Raw genomic sequence first — 9,396 nt, 5'->3', positions numbered from 1 at the left:
GTAACAGCCTTCACGGCGGCCCGCTGGGCTGACGGTGGAAAACCAGCCACAAATCCCGGGAAGGGCAGGGAGATGCACCGTTTTTGGTCAGGGGCCGCCACCTGCTGGCCACCCAGAAAACTGCACTCCACCCGTGGAGACCTGAGAGTCCCCGTCTCACAGCACAGGGGCTGCTTCTCATGCTCTAGCCCTCGGGATGCTTCAGCGGTTTCTTTCCAAACTTTGCTAACGAATAGCATATTTCACATAAGGAGCTGCATTGGCGGTGCAGGGACGTGGGGCGGTTTGCACACAGATCTACTGGGTTGTGGCCTCTTGATGGGATACCTAGAACCCAGCCCCCTGCACCCACCTCCTCCCGAGTGCTGCTTAGGATGCCCAAATCCTGCCCCACCAGGCGGACCTTCAGATCCCCCATACAGAGGGCACCTGCTGGCCGTTCAGGAAGGATGTCATGGAGGCAGGTGCAGCACACATCTGCATGCCTTATATCCCCACAATGTCTCCTTGGTTGGTGGCCCAGCCATTGACCTGGAATAACCACAGGAGATCTAGTCCGCGCAGAAGCTCGGGGAAGGTTTGGCCTGCGCTACTTCCTTCTGCTGTCTCCCTCTTCTCCATCACCAGACAGGCTCCTGGCTGACCGGACCTCTTGCCACTTAAATGCCCAGCACGCTCTGTGTTGTCTGAATCCTTCATTCTCTTATTTTTGGTGTATTTAGTAGCTGCTAAGCTGTGGCTGAGTCTCACTGTGTACCTGAGCTACATCAGACAGTGACAACCGCTGGAAAAGCCATTCTGCTGGACGGGGGGTGGTCAGGATTGCTCTGAAAAATTTGCTTCTAAAGACATTACCATGCTTACTTACCATCTTTTTTGAAGATTGCTTTCGGCTCAGCATATGGTCAATTAATACATTTTTCTTTAAAAAAGGGCAGTTTTAAAGTTTACAGAAAAGTTGATGGAAAAGTATAGTTTCCGGTTACCCCTCCCGCCGCCTGCCCCCCTTATAAACATGGTGCCTGGATGCTGCGTGTGTTCCCGCTGGTGACGCGGCGATACGTTACGACGGCTGAAGTCCACAGCGCACATTCGCCTTCACTCTTTGTGCTGGACATTCTGCGGGTCTTGGCAGGTGAATAGTAACAGGCACGTACCACGCGGAATCGTCACAGTGCCTCAAGGTCCCTTCCCCTGTGCCCACCGATCTTTGTCCCTCCCTCCCTCTCTCTCCCGAGGTTTCTATAACTATCTTGTATGGTTAATTTTTGTAAAATTAAAAAAAAATGTTCTGGCGAAAGCAGGTACATTTCTGTTATTGGGTGTCGGGTTCTATATCAGTTAATTTGGTCAAACTCACAATTGTATCACTGAAGGTGTCTACATAGTTACAAATATCTCTGCTTCTTCTGTTAGTTGTTGGCAATGATGAATGAAGTTGCTCTGAATGTCCATGTGCTTGTGACTGATGGCACAGAGATACAGTGGGTCGTAGGAGACCGCTGTGAGCAAGTGCGCACCAACAAGTTGGACAGCCTGGAGACACGTGTAAATCCCTAGAAACGTACAACCCCCCAAGACTGAGTCATAGAGAAATAGAAAGTCTGAACAGATGAATCACTAGCAAGAAGATCGGTTCAGTAATTGTGAACCTCCCAGCAGAGAAGGTCCCAGGACCAGAGGGCTTCAGAAGCAGATTCTCTTGGATGTTTAAAGAATTAATGCTGATCCTTCTCAAAATCTTCCAAATAATTAAGAGGAGGGAGTTCTTCCAAACACGTTTTGCTAGTGCAGCATTACGCTGACAGCAGGCAAGGACACCGTGAGAGAAGATTACAGGCCAGTGTCCCCGATGAAAGAAAATTTCAGAAAAGAAACCAAAGGCATCCAAATCAGAAAGGGAGAAGTGAAACCGTCTCTAGAAGATAACGGGCGTGGTATTACATAGACACCTTCCATGACTTATGATGGGGTCACATCTTGATAAACCCACCATAAGTTCAAAGTATCGTAAGTAGAAAATGCATTTAATACACTCTTCAGCTACCAAACACCACACCTAACCCAGCTGACCTTAAACGTGCTCAGAGCACTGACACGAGCCTACAGCTGGGCAGAATCGGCTCCCTCAAAGACTATTTTAAATGCTGATATCTGACTTATTGAATACTGTATGAAAAGTGAAAAACAGGATGGTTGACTGGGTGCAGAATGGTTTCAAGTGTCTCTGTTGTTGACCTTCCTGATCACGTGGCTGCCTGGGAGCCACCACTGCCCAGCATCGCAAGCAGGACCCAAGCACAGACTAAGCTGGGGAAGATCAAAACTCCAAGTATGGTTTCTACCCAGTGTATGTTGCTCTCACACCACTGTAAAGTCAAATAATTGTAAGTCAAACCATCATAAGTCAGGGACTGTCTATATAGAAAATCCTGAAGATGCCACTAAAAACTGTCACAGCTAATGAAATAATTTAAGAAAGGTGCAGGATACAAAATTAATACACAAAATCAGTTGTGTTTTTTTTTTAAGATTTATTTATTTTAGAGGGAGAGCATGCAAGTGGGAAGGGGCAAAGGGGAGGGAGAGAGAGAGAATCTCAAGCAGCCACCTTACTGAGCATGGACCCCAACTCGAGGCTCATCTCCTGACCTTGAGATCATGACCCTTATATCATGACCCTGAGATCCTGACCCTGAGATCACGACCCTGAGACCACGACCCTGAGATCACGGCCCTGAGATCATGACCCTGAGATCATGAGCTGAGATCACGATCCTGAGACCACGACCCTGAGATCACGGCCCTGAGATCATGACCCTGAGATCATGAGCTGAGATCACGATCCTGAGACCATGACCCTGGGATCACGACCCTGTGATCATGACCCTGAGACCATGACCCGAGATCACGATCCTGAGACCACGACCCTGAGATCACGACCCTGAGACCACGACCCTGAGATCACGACCCTGAGACCACGACCCTGAGATCACGACCCTGAGACCACGACCCTGAGATCACGACCCTGAGACCATGACCCTGAGACCACGACCCTGAGACCATGACCCTGAGATCACGACCCTGAGATCATGACCTGAGCCACAACCAAGAATTGGACATCTAACCAACTGAGCTACCCAGGCAGCCTCGAAATTAATTGTGTTTCTATACACTAACAACAAACCATCAGAAAGAGGAATTAAGAAAATAATCCCATTTACAATTGCATCAAAAAGAATAAAATAACTAGGAATAAATTTAACCAAGGAAGTGACTCTGAAAACTCTAACATTGATGAAAAGACATTGAAGAAAACACAAATAAATGGAAAGATATTCTGTGCTCATGGATTGGAATTTAATATTGTTAAAATGTCCATACTGTCCAAGGCCATCTATAGATTCAATGCAATCCTTACCAAGATTCCAATGGAATTTTTACAGAAATAGAAAAAAATCCTAAAATCTGTATCAAGCCACAAAACGCCCTGAAGAGCCAAGGTAGGACTGAGAAAGAAGAACAAAGCGGAAGGCATCACGCTTCCTTCTTTCAAACTATGCGACGACGCTGTAGTAATCAAAACAGCGTGGTCCTCGCATAAAAACAGACACGTGGGCCAGAAGAACAGAACAGACTCCCAGAAATAAACCCACACACATATGGCCAATGAGCTTACGACGAAGGAGCCAAGAATATCCAATGAGGAATGGACAGTCTCTGCAGTTGTTGTTGAGAAATCCGGACAACCTCATGCAGAAGAATGAAACTGCTCCCCGATCTTATGCCGTCTACAAAAGTCAACTCAAAATGGGTTAAAAGACTTGAAAACACAAAACTCCTAGAAGAAAACACAGACAGCAAGCTCCCTGACATTGGTCTTGGTGATGATTTTTTTTGGATTTGACACCAAAAACAAAGGCAAAAATAAACTCCTGGGCCTCCACCAAACTAAAAAGCTTCCACACAGCAGAGGAAACCATCAACAAAATGAAAAGGCTGCAGAATGGGAAAAAGTATTTGCAAATGTGGATAAGGGGGTAATAGCCTAGCTATATAAAGAGCTCATATAACTTATTAACAAAAAACATAATCCAATTAAAAATGGACAGAGACTGGGCCTCAGATTCTGGAGGAAGTGGAAGTTGGCCTGCATTCCCCATACTGCTGGCACTCTGTCTGCTCTGGGACCCAAAGAGGGTGGTGGGTCCAGCTATCCAGGTCCTGGCTGGATCGCCTCATGCTGCCTGGAGCTGGCAGGAAGACAACGGGCCACGGGCACCCTGACAGCAGAGCTCGTGTGGGAGTCCTGGAGGCAGAGTCTGGAGAGGCTGAAAACAAGAGCAGAGGCCGGTGGGCCCCAGGCTTCCCTTCCCAGAGGGGTCTGTGCTGCTGTTGTGGGACAGTGTGGAAATGTCACTCAGGCTCCGACACCTTCCTTTCTCCACCAGAGAGTGCTAGAAAGTGGTGTCCTAAGATTTAGCCCCATTTCTGGCCTTTTCTTCGGGGGAGGGTGTGTGCCCTGGTTCACCTGTGGGTAGCCCGCTACCCCTGCGACCTGTCACACAGCAGTAGGTAACCGACACAGCCTCCCAGCCAGTCTCCTGCTGCTGTGTGGGGTCCCCGCATGTGCTCTCCCCCAAAAGATGGGGGATCCCGGTGAAGCACATCAGGTGTGTCCCTGCCATGGTCCCTCACTCAGAAAAAAAACTGTGGTCCACCTGCCCTTTGCAATGGCCCCTGGTTACCTCTCTGAGCTGGGGAGAACAGCAACCTCACCCCACCCGGCCCACTCTCACTCTTGCCCAGGTGGCCATCAGCCCTGGACACCTACCTGTAAGGCAGAGTTTTCCCTGCAAATCAGATGCCGTTGCCCCCTCCCCCCGCCATCCTGCTCAAACTTCTCTCCTCTGTGTCCCCTGCTTGGTCCTACCGCATTAACCAGCTGAGCTGTGCTGGTCCTGGGTCGCCACCTGCCCCCTTGCCCATATTCTCTGCAGCCACTTGAAGACGAGGCAGTCACTGCCCTGTACTTGCTGAGGGCACTTGAGGTCACCGTGCCCTGAGCCCCTGCCAGACACTACAGGTGTTGGTATGAGTGGGGGCTCTGTGTGGGTGGGAGGGGTTCTGCCACAGCACCTTGTGGTGCTGATCGGGGAGGATAGCCTGGGTGTCCAGGGCCCTGGGTGGAGGGTAGGACGGCCCCAGTCCCTCCCAGTCCCTCCCCACAGCCCCGCTCCCGCCCCTGCAGCTGGCAGGGCTGAGGGTGGGGTGACCCATTAGGGGCTATCTTCCTTCTGGCCTCCGGGGGGCAGCAAACCCCTGGGTTTGTGCGTCCAGTGGGCAGTTCAGGGGACTGGGGCGGCGGAAGCATGGGTCTGAGTAAGTCCTTGGCTGCTCTTGGGGATACCTCAAGCCCTGGACTCTGGAGTGACCGGGATGCAGCCCGGAGGGCCCCGCCTGCAGCCCCTGGGTCCCCCCACCTGTCCCCTACGGCTCTGTGTCAAGGTGAGGCCCAGTGTGTGTGTGTTGGGGAGGACTGCACAGCGACCGCAGTTCTGGGCCTGGGAGGGGGCAGGGTTGTGGGGAGGGGGCAGGGGCGTCTCTGCAGTGCCCGGGGGTGTCCAGACTAGTGCCCTTGGGTGGCGGGGTCTGGCCGCAGGGGGGATCTAGGCCCAGGACACTGAGGACAGGCCCAGACGTAGAAGGAACGGGCCTCAGAGGACAGTGGTCAGGGCCCAGGAACCTGGGGCCAGGCCAGGGCAGCCCACGCTGGACCCCCAGCTCCGCCTCACCTGTAAGATGGGTAAACCAGGGCCAGCCACGGCACCTGGCTCCCATGTGCTGTGCACTTAGGCGAGTGTGGGGAGGGACCAGTGTGCACCGTGCTTCTCCATGCACTTTGGTGGGTCACCCTTACTGGGATGACTGTAGTATGGGCCCAGGGGCCCTGCCCAACCGTCCAGGAAGGCCTCACCCTTTCCCGTCTGCAAAATGGGATAGCGAGGCTGAGGGTTGCCTGGAGAGATGGTGGCAGGTCAGCCTCCCACGTGGGGGTCCCCTCTCCTTGGCCCCTCAGCCCTAGCCACACCAGTCGAGACCCCAGGCTGAGCCCCACCTCTGTGGCAGGCTGTGCGGACGCAGAGACCCCACGCTGGGTCAGTGAGTGCAGCCGCTTCACGCCTTAGCTGCTCACCGCAGACAGCAGGACACAACGCTGGCTCGGGGGCCTTCGGATCTCTTCCTCCAGAGCCGCGCTGGACGACGGGCCACCCCCAGGCCGAGAGCTCTCTGACACCCGCTGCTCTGTGCGGACGCCTGCAGGCGGCTCCGTGATGCCATGTGCGAGGGACGTCCGTCTGGCCCTGCCCTGTGGGGTTTGGGCACGTGCGCCTTTGCCGCCCTCGATGAGCGGGCTCTGCTCCCGGATCAAACAGGGATGGACCCGAGAAGAGCTGATCCTCTGTGCCCGTCCCCACTGCCTTTGGGACACCCCCACCCCCCGCCCCACAGCCGCTCCTCCTCTGGCCTCCGTCCCCCAGTTCCTTCTTTCCTCTTTCCCTGAATCCCTTTGGACTGCGCGTTACAACGATCCCACTTCTACCTTCACCCTTGGCCTATCGGCCGTGACTGCGAGCTTCGCATTCAGGCGGCGGCTCTGTCCGCGTGCAGGCGTGGCCTCTACCTTGGCGCGTGCTTTGCACACCCACGACCCTGTGCTCGCGCTCCCGGCCTGCATGCCGCTGCTGCCCGGCCCGCGGGTGTGTACGCGAACGGAGGGTCTGCGATGCCTCATTAACCCTCGATTTTCTTCTGAAAATGAGCAGTCAGAGTTTTAACTTGACCCGCGTGTCTTCCGGGTCCAGCCCGCCTCGTCCTCCGGTGGGGACCCTTCTGCTGTCGTTTCCCTGGTGCCTGAAGGACTTTGATTTCTTTTTTCCCCGAGAGCCTGCTGGTGAGAAATTGTCTGACTTTTTCTTGTTTGTTTAACAAAGTTCTATCTGTGAAGGTGTTTCCGTGCGGCGTGGGGTTTAGCCGGGCGGATCTTTCCCTCTGGACGCTTTCAACCGCTGCCTTGCTGTGTTTGGCCGGGAGCGCTCCGAGAGGCCGCTGTGCTCCGACCGGCCCCGCAGCGGGGGCTCGTCTGTGTCCTGGGCTGCGGGAGGCCTTCCCCGCCGGTTCTCCTCCGTCAGACTCGACTGGGCCGCGGTTTCTTTGTGCTTATTCTGCTGGGCACGGTGTGGTCTTCTTCCTTCTCCGGATTTTCGATGGATTTGGAAAACTCGATCCTTATTTCTTAGGGCCCGATTTTTCTGTCCCTTGGCCACCTTCGTGCCGGCCCTCGTGTCACAGAGCGTTTCTCTTCAGAGCACAGCCCGGGCTCACCCCCGCCCCCCCGCCTCCCCGGGGACCCCCCCACCGCTCACCCCCCTCCCCCCGCGCAGCCCTCATCATCCCTTGTGCCTCTCACTTCGGGAGCTGCGGTTCTCAGGTCTGGAAGGAAAAGACCCTTTGGGTCTTCAGGCCTCATTCCTCTGTTCCCAACCTTCTGACGGAGGGAGTGTCCCCCTGGGTCCCGGCCGCCCACCCAGCGCCCCTGGCCGCCTCCTCTTTCTCCTGCTGGGGTCGGGTGTCCCCCGGACGCTGACCTGTGGGCGCTGGACGGCATGTGAGGAGGCTGCTGTGCGGCTCGATCAGTGGGCCGAGGTCCCCCTCTCCAGGCTTCCTTTTGTGTTGCCGGAGCGCCCCGGAGCACTCTGCAGGGCTCAGCTACCCTCAAAGAGTCCCTCTGGGGCCATGCCCGATGCCCCTCCCTAGGGATGCAGAAGGTCCGGCCCCAGGTGAGCCCCACCCCCATCCCAGTCTCGGGGAGCTTCATGCTGCGCGAGCAGACGGACATCTGCCTTGAGCTCGGAGCTCCTCTGCTGCTCTTTGGGGCTCCCTCCGGACAGCTCTCGGGTCCTTGGCCCTGGGGCTTCCCACTGCCTCCGCCTCCCGGATCCCGGCTTCTGTCTCCTCTGCTCAGAGAGGCCTGCGGGCCCGTGACCCTTCCTGAGCTGCAGTGTGGACTGTCCCCAGCTGCTGAGCTGGGAGCCAAGGGCCCCGAGACTGATTTTTCTCCCTTGAAGACCACAGTCCTGCCGGGCCCGAGGTCCGGTGCGAGAAAGTGGCTCTGGGGCTGCTCATTCGTGGTGGAAGGGCAGGTCTCCCTGCTGCCCTCCCCCGCCCCCGTGCCGGCCAGAGTCTGGCTGGACTTTTGGGGGGTCTCCTTCCACCGGCCCACAACCCGGGAGCTGGGGGCTTTGGAGTCGGGGATATTTATAGATCAAGGGAGGCAGGAGTTTCGCTGACCCTGAGCTCTTGGCCAGGCACCAGGCGAACTCATTCCCCTCCTCTCCGGGGCTCAGTGCACCCAGTGTCACTTGGCCCTCAGGGCACAGCTGGGCTCGGGCTGCCATCCGTCTGGGTGCAGATGGGAGAAAGTGCCGCCCCAGGCTGGGGACCTGGGGCCCGGCATCCGGAGTCCTAGGCTACTGGGGCTGCATTCTTGCCTGGGGGACCTGATGTCCCCTAATTCTATCCATCCGCCTGCCCCCCCCATTCCTGCATCCAAAGTCTCCGTCCAGAAACACTGGTCGTAGCTTCCAGTCAGAACATCCACGGGGGAGGGACCCCCTTTGGACATGACATCTGTAGGGGTGCGGGGACCTGGCCATGGGGGCCGCCTGGACGCTCTGAAGGACCTTGGAAGAGGGAGCCACTCTCACCTCAGCTCCCCAGCGCACATCACAGACGGCCCACGACGCTGCCTCTGACCTTGTCCCTCCCTGGCCGCCCTTCCTGGCGATGGCATCCCGGGGAGCCTGCGTGTCCAAGAAGCGTGATCGCCTGGAGCAGGCAGGGACCCTCGAGAGGCACCGAGAGCAGCTCACACGTGCCCGTTACTAATTCTTAACTCCTGTGGCTCCCACATCACTGCACGGCTGGTTCTGCACTTGGTTGAGATTAAATATTAATACACAGAAAATTAAAAGAAGAGATTGTCCAGGCCCCTGAACAATGCTCACGTAACAGTTAAAAGCAGATGAAGGATAAGTTAGAGCAAGCGCTGGCGGGTGTCTCGGGGGTCAGGACAGGAGGTGTCCCTGGTGGGGGTGTGCAGGTGGCATGGCCTGGCCCACATGTTCCTCACGGGGGTGTTTGCTGTTTATCCGGTGAGAGATTGGTGGGGGAGGGGGTCTCAGCAGCAGAGAGTAAGCAGGCTGGGGGCCGGGGGCCCAGAGGTCGGCGTGCAGGGCGGTGTCTCCGTGGTGGTCCCAGCTGCCCGGGGCCAAGTGCACACCTGTCTGGCTTCTCTTTGAGCTTGGACCTTCCTGGGAGCTGGGACCTGGCCCC

This window comes from Lontra canadensis, unplaced genomic scaffold (genome assembly GCF_010015895.1).
Source record: "Lontra canadensis isolate GAN:19392208 unplaced genomic scaffold, GSC_riverotter_1.0 scaffold65, whole genome shotgun sequence".
Taxonomy (NCBI): Eukaryota; Metazoa; Chordata; class Mammalia; order Carnivora; family Mustelidae; genus Lontra; species Lontra canadensis.
This window is presented reverse-complemented; position numbering follows the sequence as displayed.